The sequence below is a fragment of the Perissodus microlepis genome, chromosome 1 (genome assembly GCF_051167445.1).
Source record: "Perissodus microlepis isolate ML-2025 ecotype Zambia chromosome 1, ASM5116744v1, whole genome shotgun sequence".
NCBI classification, from domain to species: Eukaryota; Metazoa; Chordata; class Actinopteri; order Cichliformes; family Cichlidae; genus Perissodus; species Perissodus microlepis.
In genome coordinates, this window is record NC_140461.1 from 33,650,524 (window position 1) to 33,662,378 (window position 11,855).

Genomic DNA, 11,855 nt, shown 5'->3' on the forward strand with positions numbered 1-11,855 from the left:
AGATGCTGAAATCCATAAGGCAAAGTCATAAATATGTGTGTCTGAGTCTTCTATCAAAAGTTACAGCTATTTATATGAAGTTGTACAAAAACGCTTTATTTCGCTAAGACAGTGCGTTTCTTACTGATACATGCATTTGAATGGAGTTCTCGCCCGACACAAAGTATAGGTTTTCATTTTGTGAATAACTTGAAAATCTTAGCTCACACAGCTGCAAAATCTACTTCCCCAGCACAGAGATGCTGAATTCTATAAGGCAAAGCTATAAATTTGTGTGTCTGAGTCTTCTATCAAAAGTTATAGCTATGTTTATGAAGTTGTACAAAAACGCTTTATGTCGCTAAGACAGTGCGTTTCTCACTGATACATGCATTTGAATGGAGTTCTCGCCCGACACAAAGTATAGGTTTTCATTTTGTGAATAACTTGAAAATCTTAGCTCAAACAGCTGCAAAATCTACTTCCCCAGCACGGAGATGCTGAATTCTATAAGGGAAAGCTGTAAATACGTATATCTGAGTCTTCTATCATAAGTTATAGCTATGTTTATGAAGTTGTACAAAAACGCTTTATGTCGCTAAAGACAGTGCGTTTCTCACTGATACATGCATTTCAATGGAGTTCTCGCCCAAAACAAAGTAATTTGAAAATCTTAAATCAAACAGCTGTAAAACCTATTTCCCCAGCACAGAGATGCTGAATTCTATAAGGCAAAGTTGTAAATACGTATATCTGAGTCTTCTATCAAAAGTTATAGCTATGTTTATGAAGTTGTACAAAAAGGCTTTATTTCGCCAAGACAGTGCGTTTCTCGCTATTACATGCATTTCAATGGAGTTCTCGCCCAAAACAAAGTATAGGTTTTCATTTTGTGAATAACTTGAAAATCTTAGCTCAGACAGCTGCAAAACCTATTTCCCCAGCACGGAGATGCTGAATTCTATAAGGGAAAGCTGTAAATACGTATATCTGAGTCTTCTATCAAAAGTTATAGCTATGTTTATGAAGTTGTACAAAAAGGCTTTATTTCGCCAAGATAGTGCGTTTCTCGCTATTACATGCATTTGATAGGAGTTCTCGCCCGACACAAAGAATAGGTTTTCATTTTGTGAATAACTTGAAAATCTTAGCTCAAACAGCTGCAAAACCTATTTCTCCAGCACGGAGATGCTGAATTCTATAAGGCAAAGCCATATTTATGTATATCTGAGTCTTCTATGAAAAGTTATAGCTATGTTTATGAAGTTGTACAAAAACGCTTTATGTCGCCAAGACAGTGCGTTTCTCGCTATTACATGCATTTGAATGGAGTTCTCGCCCGACACAAAGTATACGTTTTCATTTTGTGAATAACTTGAAAATCTTAGCTCAAACAGCTGCAAAACCTATTTCCCCAGCACGGAGATGCTGAATTCTATAAGGCAAAGCCATATTTTTGTATATCTGAGTCTTCTATGAAAAGTTATAGCTATGTTTATGAAGTTGTACAAAAAGGCTTTATTTCACCACGTTAGTGCGTTTCTCGCTATTACATGCATTTGAATGGAGTTCTCGCGAAACACAAAGTATAGGTTTTCATTTTGTGAATAACTTGAAAATCTTAGCTCAAACAGCTGCAAAACCTATTTCCCCAGCACGGAGATGCTGAATTCTATAAGGGAAAGCTGTAAATACGTATATCTGAGTCTTCTATCAAAAGTTATAGCTATGTTTATGAAGTTGTACAAAAAGGCTTTATTTCGCCAAGACAGTGCCTTTCTCACTGATACATGCATTTGAATGGAGTTCTCGCCCGACACAAAGTATAGGTTTTCATTTTGTGAATAATTTGAAAATCTTAGCTCAAACAGCTGCAAAACCTATTTCGCCAGCACGAAGATGCTGAATTCTATAAGGCAAAGCTATAAATTTGTGTGTCTGAGTCTTCTATCAAAAGTTACAGCTATCTCCATGAAGTTGATGGAAAAACGCTTTATTTCACCACGTTAGTGCGTTTCTCGCTATTACATGCATTTGAATGGAGTTCTCGCCCGACACAAAGTATAGGTTTTCATTTTGTGAATAACTTGAAAATCTTAGCTCAAACAGCTGCAAAACCTATTTCCCCAGCACGGAGATGCTGAATTCTATAAGGCAAAGCCGTATTTATGTGTGTCTGAGTCTTCTATCAAAAGTTATAGCTATGTTTATGAAGTTGTACAAAAACGCTTTATTTCGCCAAGACAGTGCGTTTCTCACTGATACATGCATTTGAATGGAGTTCTCGCCCGACACAAAGTATAGGTTTTCATTTTGTGAATAACTTGAAAATCTTAGCTCAAACAGCTGCAAAATCAATTTCCCCAGCACGAAGATGCTGAATTCTATAAGGCAAAGCCGTATTTATGTGTGTCTGAGTCTTCTATCAAAACTTATTGCTATGTTTATGAAGTTGTACAAAAAGGCTGTATTTCACCACGTTAGTGCGTTTCTCGCTATTACATGCATTTGAATGGAGTTCTCGCCCAAAACAAAGTATAGGTTTTCATTTTGTGAATAACTTGAAAATCTTAGCTCAAACAGCTGCAAAACCTATTTCCCCAGCACGGAGATGCTGAATTCTATAAGGCAAAGCTGTAAATACGTATATCTGAGTCTTCTATCAAAAGTTATAGCTATGTTTATGAAGTTGTACAAAAAGGCTTTATTTCGCCAAGACAGTGCCTTTCTCACTGATACATGCATTTGAATGGAGTTCTCGCCCGACACAAAGTATAGGTTTTCATTTTGTGAATAACTTGAAAATCTTAGCTCAAACAGCTGCAAAACCTATTTCGCCAGCACGAAGATGCTGAATTCTATAAGGCAAAGCCGTATTTATGTGTGTCTGAGTCTTCTATCCAAAGTTATAGCTATGTTTATGAAGTTGTAGAAAAACGCTTTATTTCGCTAAGATAGTGCGTTTCTCACTGATACATGCATTTGAATGTTCTCGCCCGACACAAAGTATAGGTTTTCATTTTGTGAATAACTTGAAAATCTTAGCTCACACAGCTGCAAAATCTACTTCCCCAGCACGGAGATGCTGAATTCTATAAGGCAAAGCTATAAATTTGTGTGTCAGAGTATTCTATCAAAGGTTACAGCTATCTCCATGAAGTTGATGGAAAAACGCTTTATTTCACCACGTTAGTGCGTTTCTCGCTATTACATGCATTTGAATGGAGTTCTCGCCCAAAACAAAGTATAGGTTTTCATTTTGTGAATAACTTGAAAATCTTAGCTCAAACAGCTGCAAAACCTATTTCCCCAGCACGGAGATGCTGAATTGTATAAGGCAAAGCCATATTTATGTATATCTGAGTCTTCTATCAAAAGTTATAGCTATGTTTATGAAGTTGTACAAAAACGCTTTATTTCGCCATGACAGTGCGTTTCTCGCTATTACATGCATTTGAATGGAGTTCTCGCCCGACACAAAGTATAGGTTTTCATTTTGTGAATAACTTGAAAATCTTAGCTCAAACAGCTGCAAAACCTATTTCCCCAGCACGGAGATGCTGAATTGTATAAGGCAAAGCCATATTTATGTATATCTGAGTCTTCTATCAAAAGTTATAGCTATGTTTATGAAGTTGTACAAAAAGGCTTTATTTCGCCAAGACAATGCGTTTCTCGCTATTACATGCATTTCAATGGAGTTCTCGCCCGACACAAAGTATAGGTTTTCATTTTGTGAATAACTTGAAAATCTTAGCTCACACAGCTGCAAAATCTACTTCCCCAGCACGGAGATGCTGAATTCTATAAGGCAAAGCGATAAATTTGTGTGTCAGAGTATTCTATCAAAGGTTACAGCTATCTCCATGAAGTTGATGGAAAAATGCTTTATTTCACCACGTTAGTGCGTTTCTCGCTATTACATGCATTTGAATGGAGTTCTGGCCCGAAACAAAGTATAGGTTTTCATTTTGTGAATAACTTGAAAATCTTAGCTCACACAGCTGCAAAATCTACTTCCCCAGCACGGAGATGCTGAATTCTATAACGCGAAGTCGTATTTATGTGTGTCTAAGTCTTCTATCAAAAGTTATAGCTATGTTTATGAAGTTGTACAAAAACGCTTTATTTCGCTAAGACAGTGCGTTTCTTACTGTTACATGCATTTGAATGGAGTTCTCGCCCGACACAAAGTATAGGTTTTCATTTTGTGAATAACTTGAAAATCTTAGCTCACACAGCTGCAAAATCTATTTCCCCAGCACGGAGATGCTGAATTCTATAAGGCAAAGCCGTATTTATGTGTGTCTAAGTCTTCTATCAAAAGTTATAGCTATGTTTATGAAGTTGTACATAAAAGGCTTTATTTCGCCAAGATAGTGCGTTTCTCGCTATTTATGCATTTCAATGGAGTTCTCGCCCAACACAAAGTATAGGTTTTCATTTTGTGAATAACTTGAAAATCTTAGCTCAAACAGCTGCAAAACCTATTTCCCCAGCACAGAGATGCTGAGTTCTATAAGGCAAAGCTATAAATTTGTGTGTCTGAGTCTTCTATCAAAAGTTACAGCTATCTCCATGAAGTTGATGGAAAAACGCTTTATTTCACCACGTTAGTGCGTTTCTCGCTATTACATGCATTTGATTGGAGTTCTGGCCCGACACAAAGTATAGGTTTTCATTTTGTGAATAACTTGAAAATCTTAGCTCAAACAGCTGCAAAACCTATTTCCCCAGCACGGAGATGCTGAATTGTATAAGGCAAAGCCATATTTATGTATATCTGAGTCTTCTATGAAAAGTTATAGCTATGTTTATGAAGTTGTACAAAAACGCTTTATTTCGCCAAGACAGTGCGTTTCTCACTGATACATGCATTTGAATGGAGTTCTCGCCCGACACAAAGTATAGGTTTTCATTTTGTGAATAACTTGAAAATCTTAGTTCAAACAGCTGCAAAACCTATTTCCCTAGCATGGAGATGCTGAATTGTATAAGGCAAAGCCATATTTATCTATATCTGAGTCTTCTATCAAAAGTTATAGCTATGTTTATGAAGTTGTACAAAAACGCTTTATTTCGCCATGACAGTGCGTTTCTCGCTATTACATGCATTTGAATGGAGTTCTCGCCCAAAACAAAGTATAGGTTTTCATTTTGTGAATAACTTGAAAATCTTAGCTCAAACAGCTGCAAAACCTACTTCCCTAGCACGGAGATGCTGAATTCTATAAGGCAAAGCCGTATTTATGTGTGTCTAAGTCTTCTATCAAAAGTTATAGCTATGTTTATGAAGTTGTACAAAAACGCTTTATTTCGCCATGACAGTGCGTTTCTCACTGATACATGCATTTGAATGGAGTTCTCGCCCAAAACAAAGTATAGGTTTTCATTTTGTCAATAACTTGAAAATCTTAGCTCACACAGCTGCAAAATCTACTTCCCCAGCACGGAGAGGCTGAATTCTATAAGGCAAAGCTATAAATTTGTGTGTCTGAGTCTTCTATCAAAAGTTACAGCTATCTCCATGAAGTTGATGGAAAAACGCTTTATTTCACCACGTTAGTGCGTTTCTCGCTATTACATGCATTTGAATAGAGTTCTCGCCCGACACAAAGTATAGGTTTTCATTTTGTGAATAACTTGAAAATCTTAGCTCACACAGCTGCAAAACCTATTTCCCCAGCACGGAGATGCTGAATTCTATAAGGGAAAGCTGTAAATACGTATATCTGAGTCTTCTATCAAAAGTTATAGCTATGTTTATGAAGTTGTACAAAAACGCTTTATTTTGCCAAGACAGTGCGTTTCTCGCTATTACATGCATTTGAATAGAGTTCTCGCCCGACACAAAGTATAGGTTTTCATTTTGTGAATAACTTGAAAATCTTAGCTCACACAGCTGCAAAACCTATTTCCCCAGCATGGAGATGCTGAATTGTATAAGGCAAAGCCATATTTATGTATATCTGAGTCTTCTATCAAAAGTTATAGCTATGTTTATGAAGTTATACAAAAAGGCTTTATTTCGCCAAGACAGTGCGTTTTTCGCTATTACATGCATTTCAATGGAGTTCTCGCCCAAAACAAAGTATAGGTTTTCATTTTGTGAATAACTTGAAAATCTTATCTCAAACAGCTGCAAAACCTATTTCCCCAGCACGGAGATGCTGAATTCTATAAGGCAAAGCCATATTTATGTATATCTGAGTCTTCTATCAAAAGTTATAGCTATGTTTATGAAGTTGTACAAAAACGCTTTATTTCGCCAAGACAGTGCGTTTCTCACTGATACATGCATTTGAATGGAGTTCTCGCCCGACACAAAGTATAGGTTTTCATTTTGTGAATAACTTGAAAATCTTAGCTCAAACAGCCGCAAAACCTTTTTCCCCAGCACGGAGATGCTGAATTCTATAAGGGAAAGCTATAAATTTGTGTGTCTGAGCCTTCTATCAAAAGTTATAGCTATGTTTATGAAGTTGTACAAAAACGCTTTCTTTCGCCATGACAGTGCGTTTCTCACTGATACATGCATTTAAATGGAGTTCTCGCCCAAAACAAAGTATAGGTTTTCATTTTGTCAATAACTTGAAAATCTTAGCTCACACAGCTGCAAAACCTATTTCCCCAGCACGGAGATGCTGAATTCTATAAGGCAAAGCTATAAATTTGTGTGTCTGAGCCTTCTATCAAAAGTTACAGCTATCTCCATGAAGTTGATGGAAAAACGCTTTATTTCACCACGTTAGTGGGTTTCTCGCTATTACATGCATTTGAATGGAGTTCTCGCCCGACACAAAGTATAGGTTTTCATTTTGTGAATAACTTGAAAATCTTAGCTCAAACAGCTGCAAAACCTATTTCCCCAGCACGGAGATGCTGAATTCTATAAGGCAAAGCCATATTTATGTATATCTGAGTCTTCTATCAAAAGTTATAGCTATGTTTATGAAGTTGTACAAAAAGGCTTTATTTCGCCAAGACAATGCGTTTCTCGCTATTACATGCATTTCAATGGAGTTCTCGCCCGACACAAAGTATAGGTTTTCATTTTGTGAATAACTTGAAAATCTTAGCTCACACAGCTGCAAAATCTACTTCCCCAGCACGGAGATGCTGAATTCTATAAGGCAAAGCCATATTTATGTATATCTGAGCCTTCTATCAAAAGTTATAGCTATGTTTATGAAGTTGTACAAAAACGCTTTATTTTGCCAAGACAGTGCGTTTCTCGCTATTACATGCATTTCAATGGAGTTCTCGCCCAAAACAAAGTATAGGTTTTCATTTTGTGAATAACTTGAAAATCTTAGCTCAAACAGCTGCAAAACCTATTTCCCCAGCACGGAGATGCTGAATTCTATAAGGCAAAGCCATATTTATGTATATCTGAGTCTTCTATGAAAAGTTATAGCTATGTTTATGAAGTTGTAGAAAAACGCTTTATTTCGCCAAGACAGTGCGTTTCTCACTGATACATGCATTTGAATGGAGTTCTCGCCTGATACAAAGTATAGGTTTTCATTTTGTGAATAACTTGAAAATCTTAGCTCAAACAGCCGCAAAACCTATTTCCCCAGCACGGAGATGCTGAATTCTATAAGGCAAAGCTATAAATTTGTGTGTCTGAGTCTTCTATCAAAAGTTACAGCTATCTCCATGAAGTTGATGGAAAAACGCTTTATTTCACCACGTTAGTGCGTTTCTCGCTATTACATGCATTGGAATGGAGTTCTCGCCCAAAACAAAGTATAGATTTTCATGTTGTGAATAACTTGAAAATCTTAGCTCAAACAGCTGCAAAACCTATTTCCCCAGCACGGAGATGCTGAATTCTATAAGGCAAAGCTATAAATTTGTGTGTCTGAGCCTTCTATCAAAAGTTATAGCTATGTTTATGAAGTTGTACAAAAACGCTTTATTTCGCCATGACAGTGCGTTTCTCACTGATACATGCATTTGAATGGAGTTCTCGCCCAAAACAAAGTATAGGTTTTCATTTTGTCAATAACTTGAAAATCTTAGCTCACACAGCTGCAAAACCTATTTCCCCAGCACAGAGATGCTGAGTTCTATAAGGCAAAGCTATAAATTTGTGTGTCTGAGTCTTCTATCAAAAGTTACAGCTATCTCCATGAAGTTGATGGAAAAACGCTTTATTTCACCACGTTAGTGCGTTTCTCGCTATTACATGCATTTGAATGGAGTTCTGGCCCGACACAAAGTATAGGTTTTCATTTTGTGAATAACTTGAAAATCTTAGCTCAAACAGCTGCAAAACCTATTTCCCCAGCACGGAGATGCTGAATTGTATAAGGCAAAGCCATATTTATGTATATCTGAGTCTTCTATGAAAAGTTATAGCTATGTTTATGAAGTTGTACAAAAACGCTTTATTTCGCCATGACAGTGCGTTTCTCACTGATACATGCATTTGAATGGAGTTCTCGCCCGACACAAAGTATAGGTTTTCATTTTGTGAATAACTTGAAAATCTTAGCTCAAACAGCTGCAAAAGCTAATTCCCCAGCACGAAGATGCTGAATTCTATAAGGCAAAGCCGTATTTATGTGTGTCTGAGTCTTCTATCAAAAGTTATAGCTATGTTTATGAAGTTGTACAAAAACGCTTTATTTCGCTAAGACAGTGCGTTTCTCACTGATACATGCATTTGAATGTTCTCGCCCGACACAAAGTATAGGTTTTCATTTTGTGAATAACTTGAAAATCTTAGCTCAAACAGCTGCAAAACCTATTTCGCCAGCACGGAGATGCTGAATTCTATAAGGCAAAGCTATAAATTTGTGTGTCTGAGTCTTCTATCAAAAGTTACAGCTAGCTCCATAAAGTTGATGGAAAAACGCTTTATTTCGCCAAGACAGTGCGTTTCTCGCTATTACATGCATTTGAATGGAGTTCTCGCCAAAAACAAAGTATAGATTTTCATTTTGTGAATAACTTGAAAATCTTAGCTCAAACAGCTGCAACACCTATTTCCCCAGCACGGAGATGCTGAATTCTATAAGGCAAAGCTGTAAATACGTATATCTGAGTCTTCTATCAAAAGTTATAGCTATGTTTATGAAGTTGTACAAAAACGCTTTATTTCGCCAAGACAGTGCGTTTCTCGCTATTACATGCATTTGAATGGAGTTCTCGCCCGACACAAAGTATAGGTTTTCATTTTGTGAATAACTTGAAACTCTTAGCTCAAACAGCTGCAAAACCTATTTCCCCAGCACGGAGATGCTGAATTCTATAAGGCAAAGCCGTATTTATGTGTGTCTGAGTCTTCTATCAAAAGTTATAGCTATGTTTATGAAGTTGTACAAAAAGGCTCTATTTCACCACGTTATTGCGTTTCTCGCTATTACATGCATTTGAATGGAGTTCTCGCCCGACACAAAGTATAGGTTTTCATTTTGTGAATAATTTGAAAATCTTAGCTCAAACAGCTGCAAAACCTATTTCGCCAGCACGAAGATGCTGAATTCTATAAGGCAAAGCTATAAATTTGTGTGTCTGAGTCTTCTATCAAAAGTTACAGCTATCTCCATGAAGTTGATGGAAAAACGCTTTATTTCACCATGTTAGTGCGTTTCTCGCTATTACATGCATTTGAATGGAGTTCTCGCCCGACACAAAGTATAGGTTTTAATTTTGTGAATAACTTGAAAATCTTAGCTCAAACAGCTGCAAAACCTATTTCCCCAGCACGGAGATGCTGAATTCTATAAGGCAAAGCCATATTTATGTATATCTGAGTCTTCTATCAAAAGTTATAGCTATGTTTATGAAGTTGTACAAAAAGGCTTTATTTCGCCAAGACAATGCGTTTCTCGCTATTACATGCATTTCAATGGAGTTCTCGCCCAAAACAAAGTATAGGTTTTCATTTTGTGAATAACTTGAAAATCTTAGCTCACACAGCTGCAAAATCTACTTCCCCAGCACGGAGATGCTGAATTCTATAAGGCAAAGCCATATTTATGTATATCTGAGCCTTCTATCAAAAGTTATAGCTATGTTTATGAAGTTGTACAAAAACGCTTTATTTTGCCAAGACAGTGCGTTTCTCGCTATTACATGCATTTCAATGGAGTTCTCGCCCAAAACAAAGTATAGGTTTTCATTTTGTGAATAACTTGAAAATCTTAGCTCAAACAGCTGCAAAACCTATTTCCCCAGCACGGAGATGCTGAATTCTATAAGGCAAAGCCATATTTATGTATATCTGAGTCTTCTATGAAAAGTTATAGCTATGTTTATGAAGTTGTAGAAAAACGCTTTATTTCGCCAAGACAGTGCGTTTCTCACTGATACATGCATTTGAATGGAGTTCTCGCCTGATACAAAGTATAGGTTTTCATTTTGTGAATAACTTGAAAATCTTAGCTCAAACAGCCGCAAAACCTATTTCCCCAGCACGGAGATGCTGAATTCTATAAGGCAAAGCTATAAATTTGTGTGTCTGAGTCTTCTATCAAAAGTTACAGCTATCTCCATGAAGTTGATGGAAAAACGCTTTATTTCACCACGTTAGTGCGTTTCTCGCTATTACATGCATTTGAATAGAGTTCTCGCCCGACACAAAGTATAGGTTTTCATTTTGTCAATAACTTGAAAATCTTAGCTCACACAGCTGCAAAATCTACTTCCCCAGCACGGAAAGGCTGAATTCTATAAGGCAAAGCTATAAATTTGTATGTCTGAGTCTTCTATCAAAAGTTACAGCTATCTCCATGAAGTTGATGGAAAAACGCTTTATTTCACCACGTTAGTGCGTTTCTCGCTATTACATGCATTGGAATGGAGTTCTCGCCCAAAACAAAGTATAGGTTTTCATTTTGTGAATAACTTGAAAATCTTAGCTCAAACAGCTGCAAAACCTATTTCCCCAGCACGGAGATGCTGAATTCTATAAGGCAAAGCTATAAATTTGTGTGTCTGAGCCTTCTATCAAAAGTTATAGCTATGTTTATGAAGTTGTACAAAAACGCTTTATTTCGCCATGACAGTGCGTTTCTCACTGATACATGCATTTGAATGGAGTTCTCGCCCGACACAAAGTATAGGTTTTCATTTTGTCAATAACTTGAAAATCTTAGCTCACACAGCTGCAAAACCTATTTCCCCAGCACGGAGATGCTGAATTCTATAAGGCAAAGCTATAAATTTGTGTGTCTGAGCCTTCTATCAAAAGTTACAGCTATCTCCATGAAGTTGATGGAAAAACGCTTTATTTCACCACGTTAGTGCGTTTCTCGCTATTACATGCATTTCAATGGAGTTCTGGCCCGAAACAAAGTATAGGTTTTCATTTTGTCAATAACTTGAAAATCTTAGCTCACACAGCTGCAAAACCTATTTCCCCAGCACGGAGATGCTGAATTCTATAAGGCAAAGCTATAAATTTGTGTGTCTAAGCCTTCTATCAAAAGTAACAGCTATCTCCATGAAGTTGATGGAAAAACGTTTTATTTCACCACGTTAGTGCGTTTCTCGCTATTACATGCATTTGAATAGAGTTCTCGCCCGACACAAAGTATAGGTTTTCATTTTGTGAATAACTTGAAAATCTTAGCTCACACAGCTGCAAAACCTATTTCCCCAGCATGGAGATGCTGAATTGTATAAGGCAAAGCCATATTTATGTATATCTGAGTCTTCTATCAAAAGTTATAGCTATGTTTATGAAGTTGTACAAAAAGGCTTTATTTCGCCAAGACAGTGCGTTTTTCGCTATTACATGCATTTGAATGGAGTTCTCGCCCAAAACAAAGTATAGGTTTTCATTTTGTGAATAACTTGAAAATCTTATCTCAAACAGCTGCAAAACCTATTTCTCCAGCACGGAGATGCTGAATTCTATA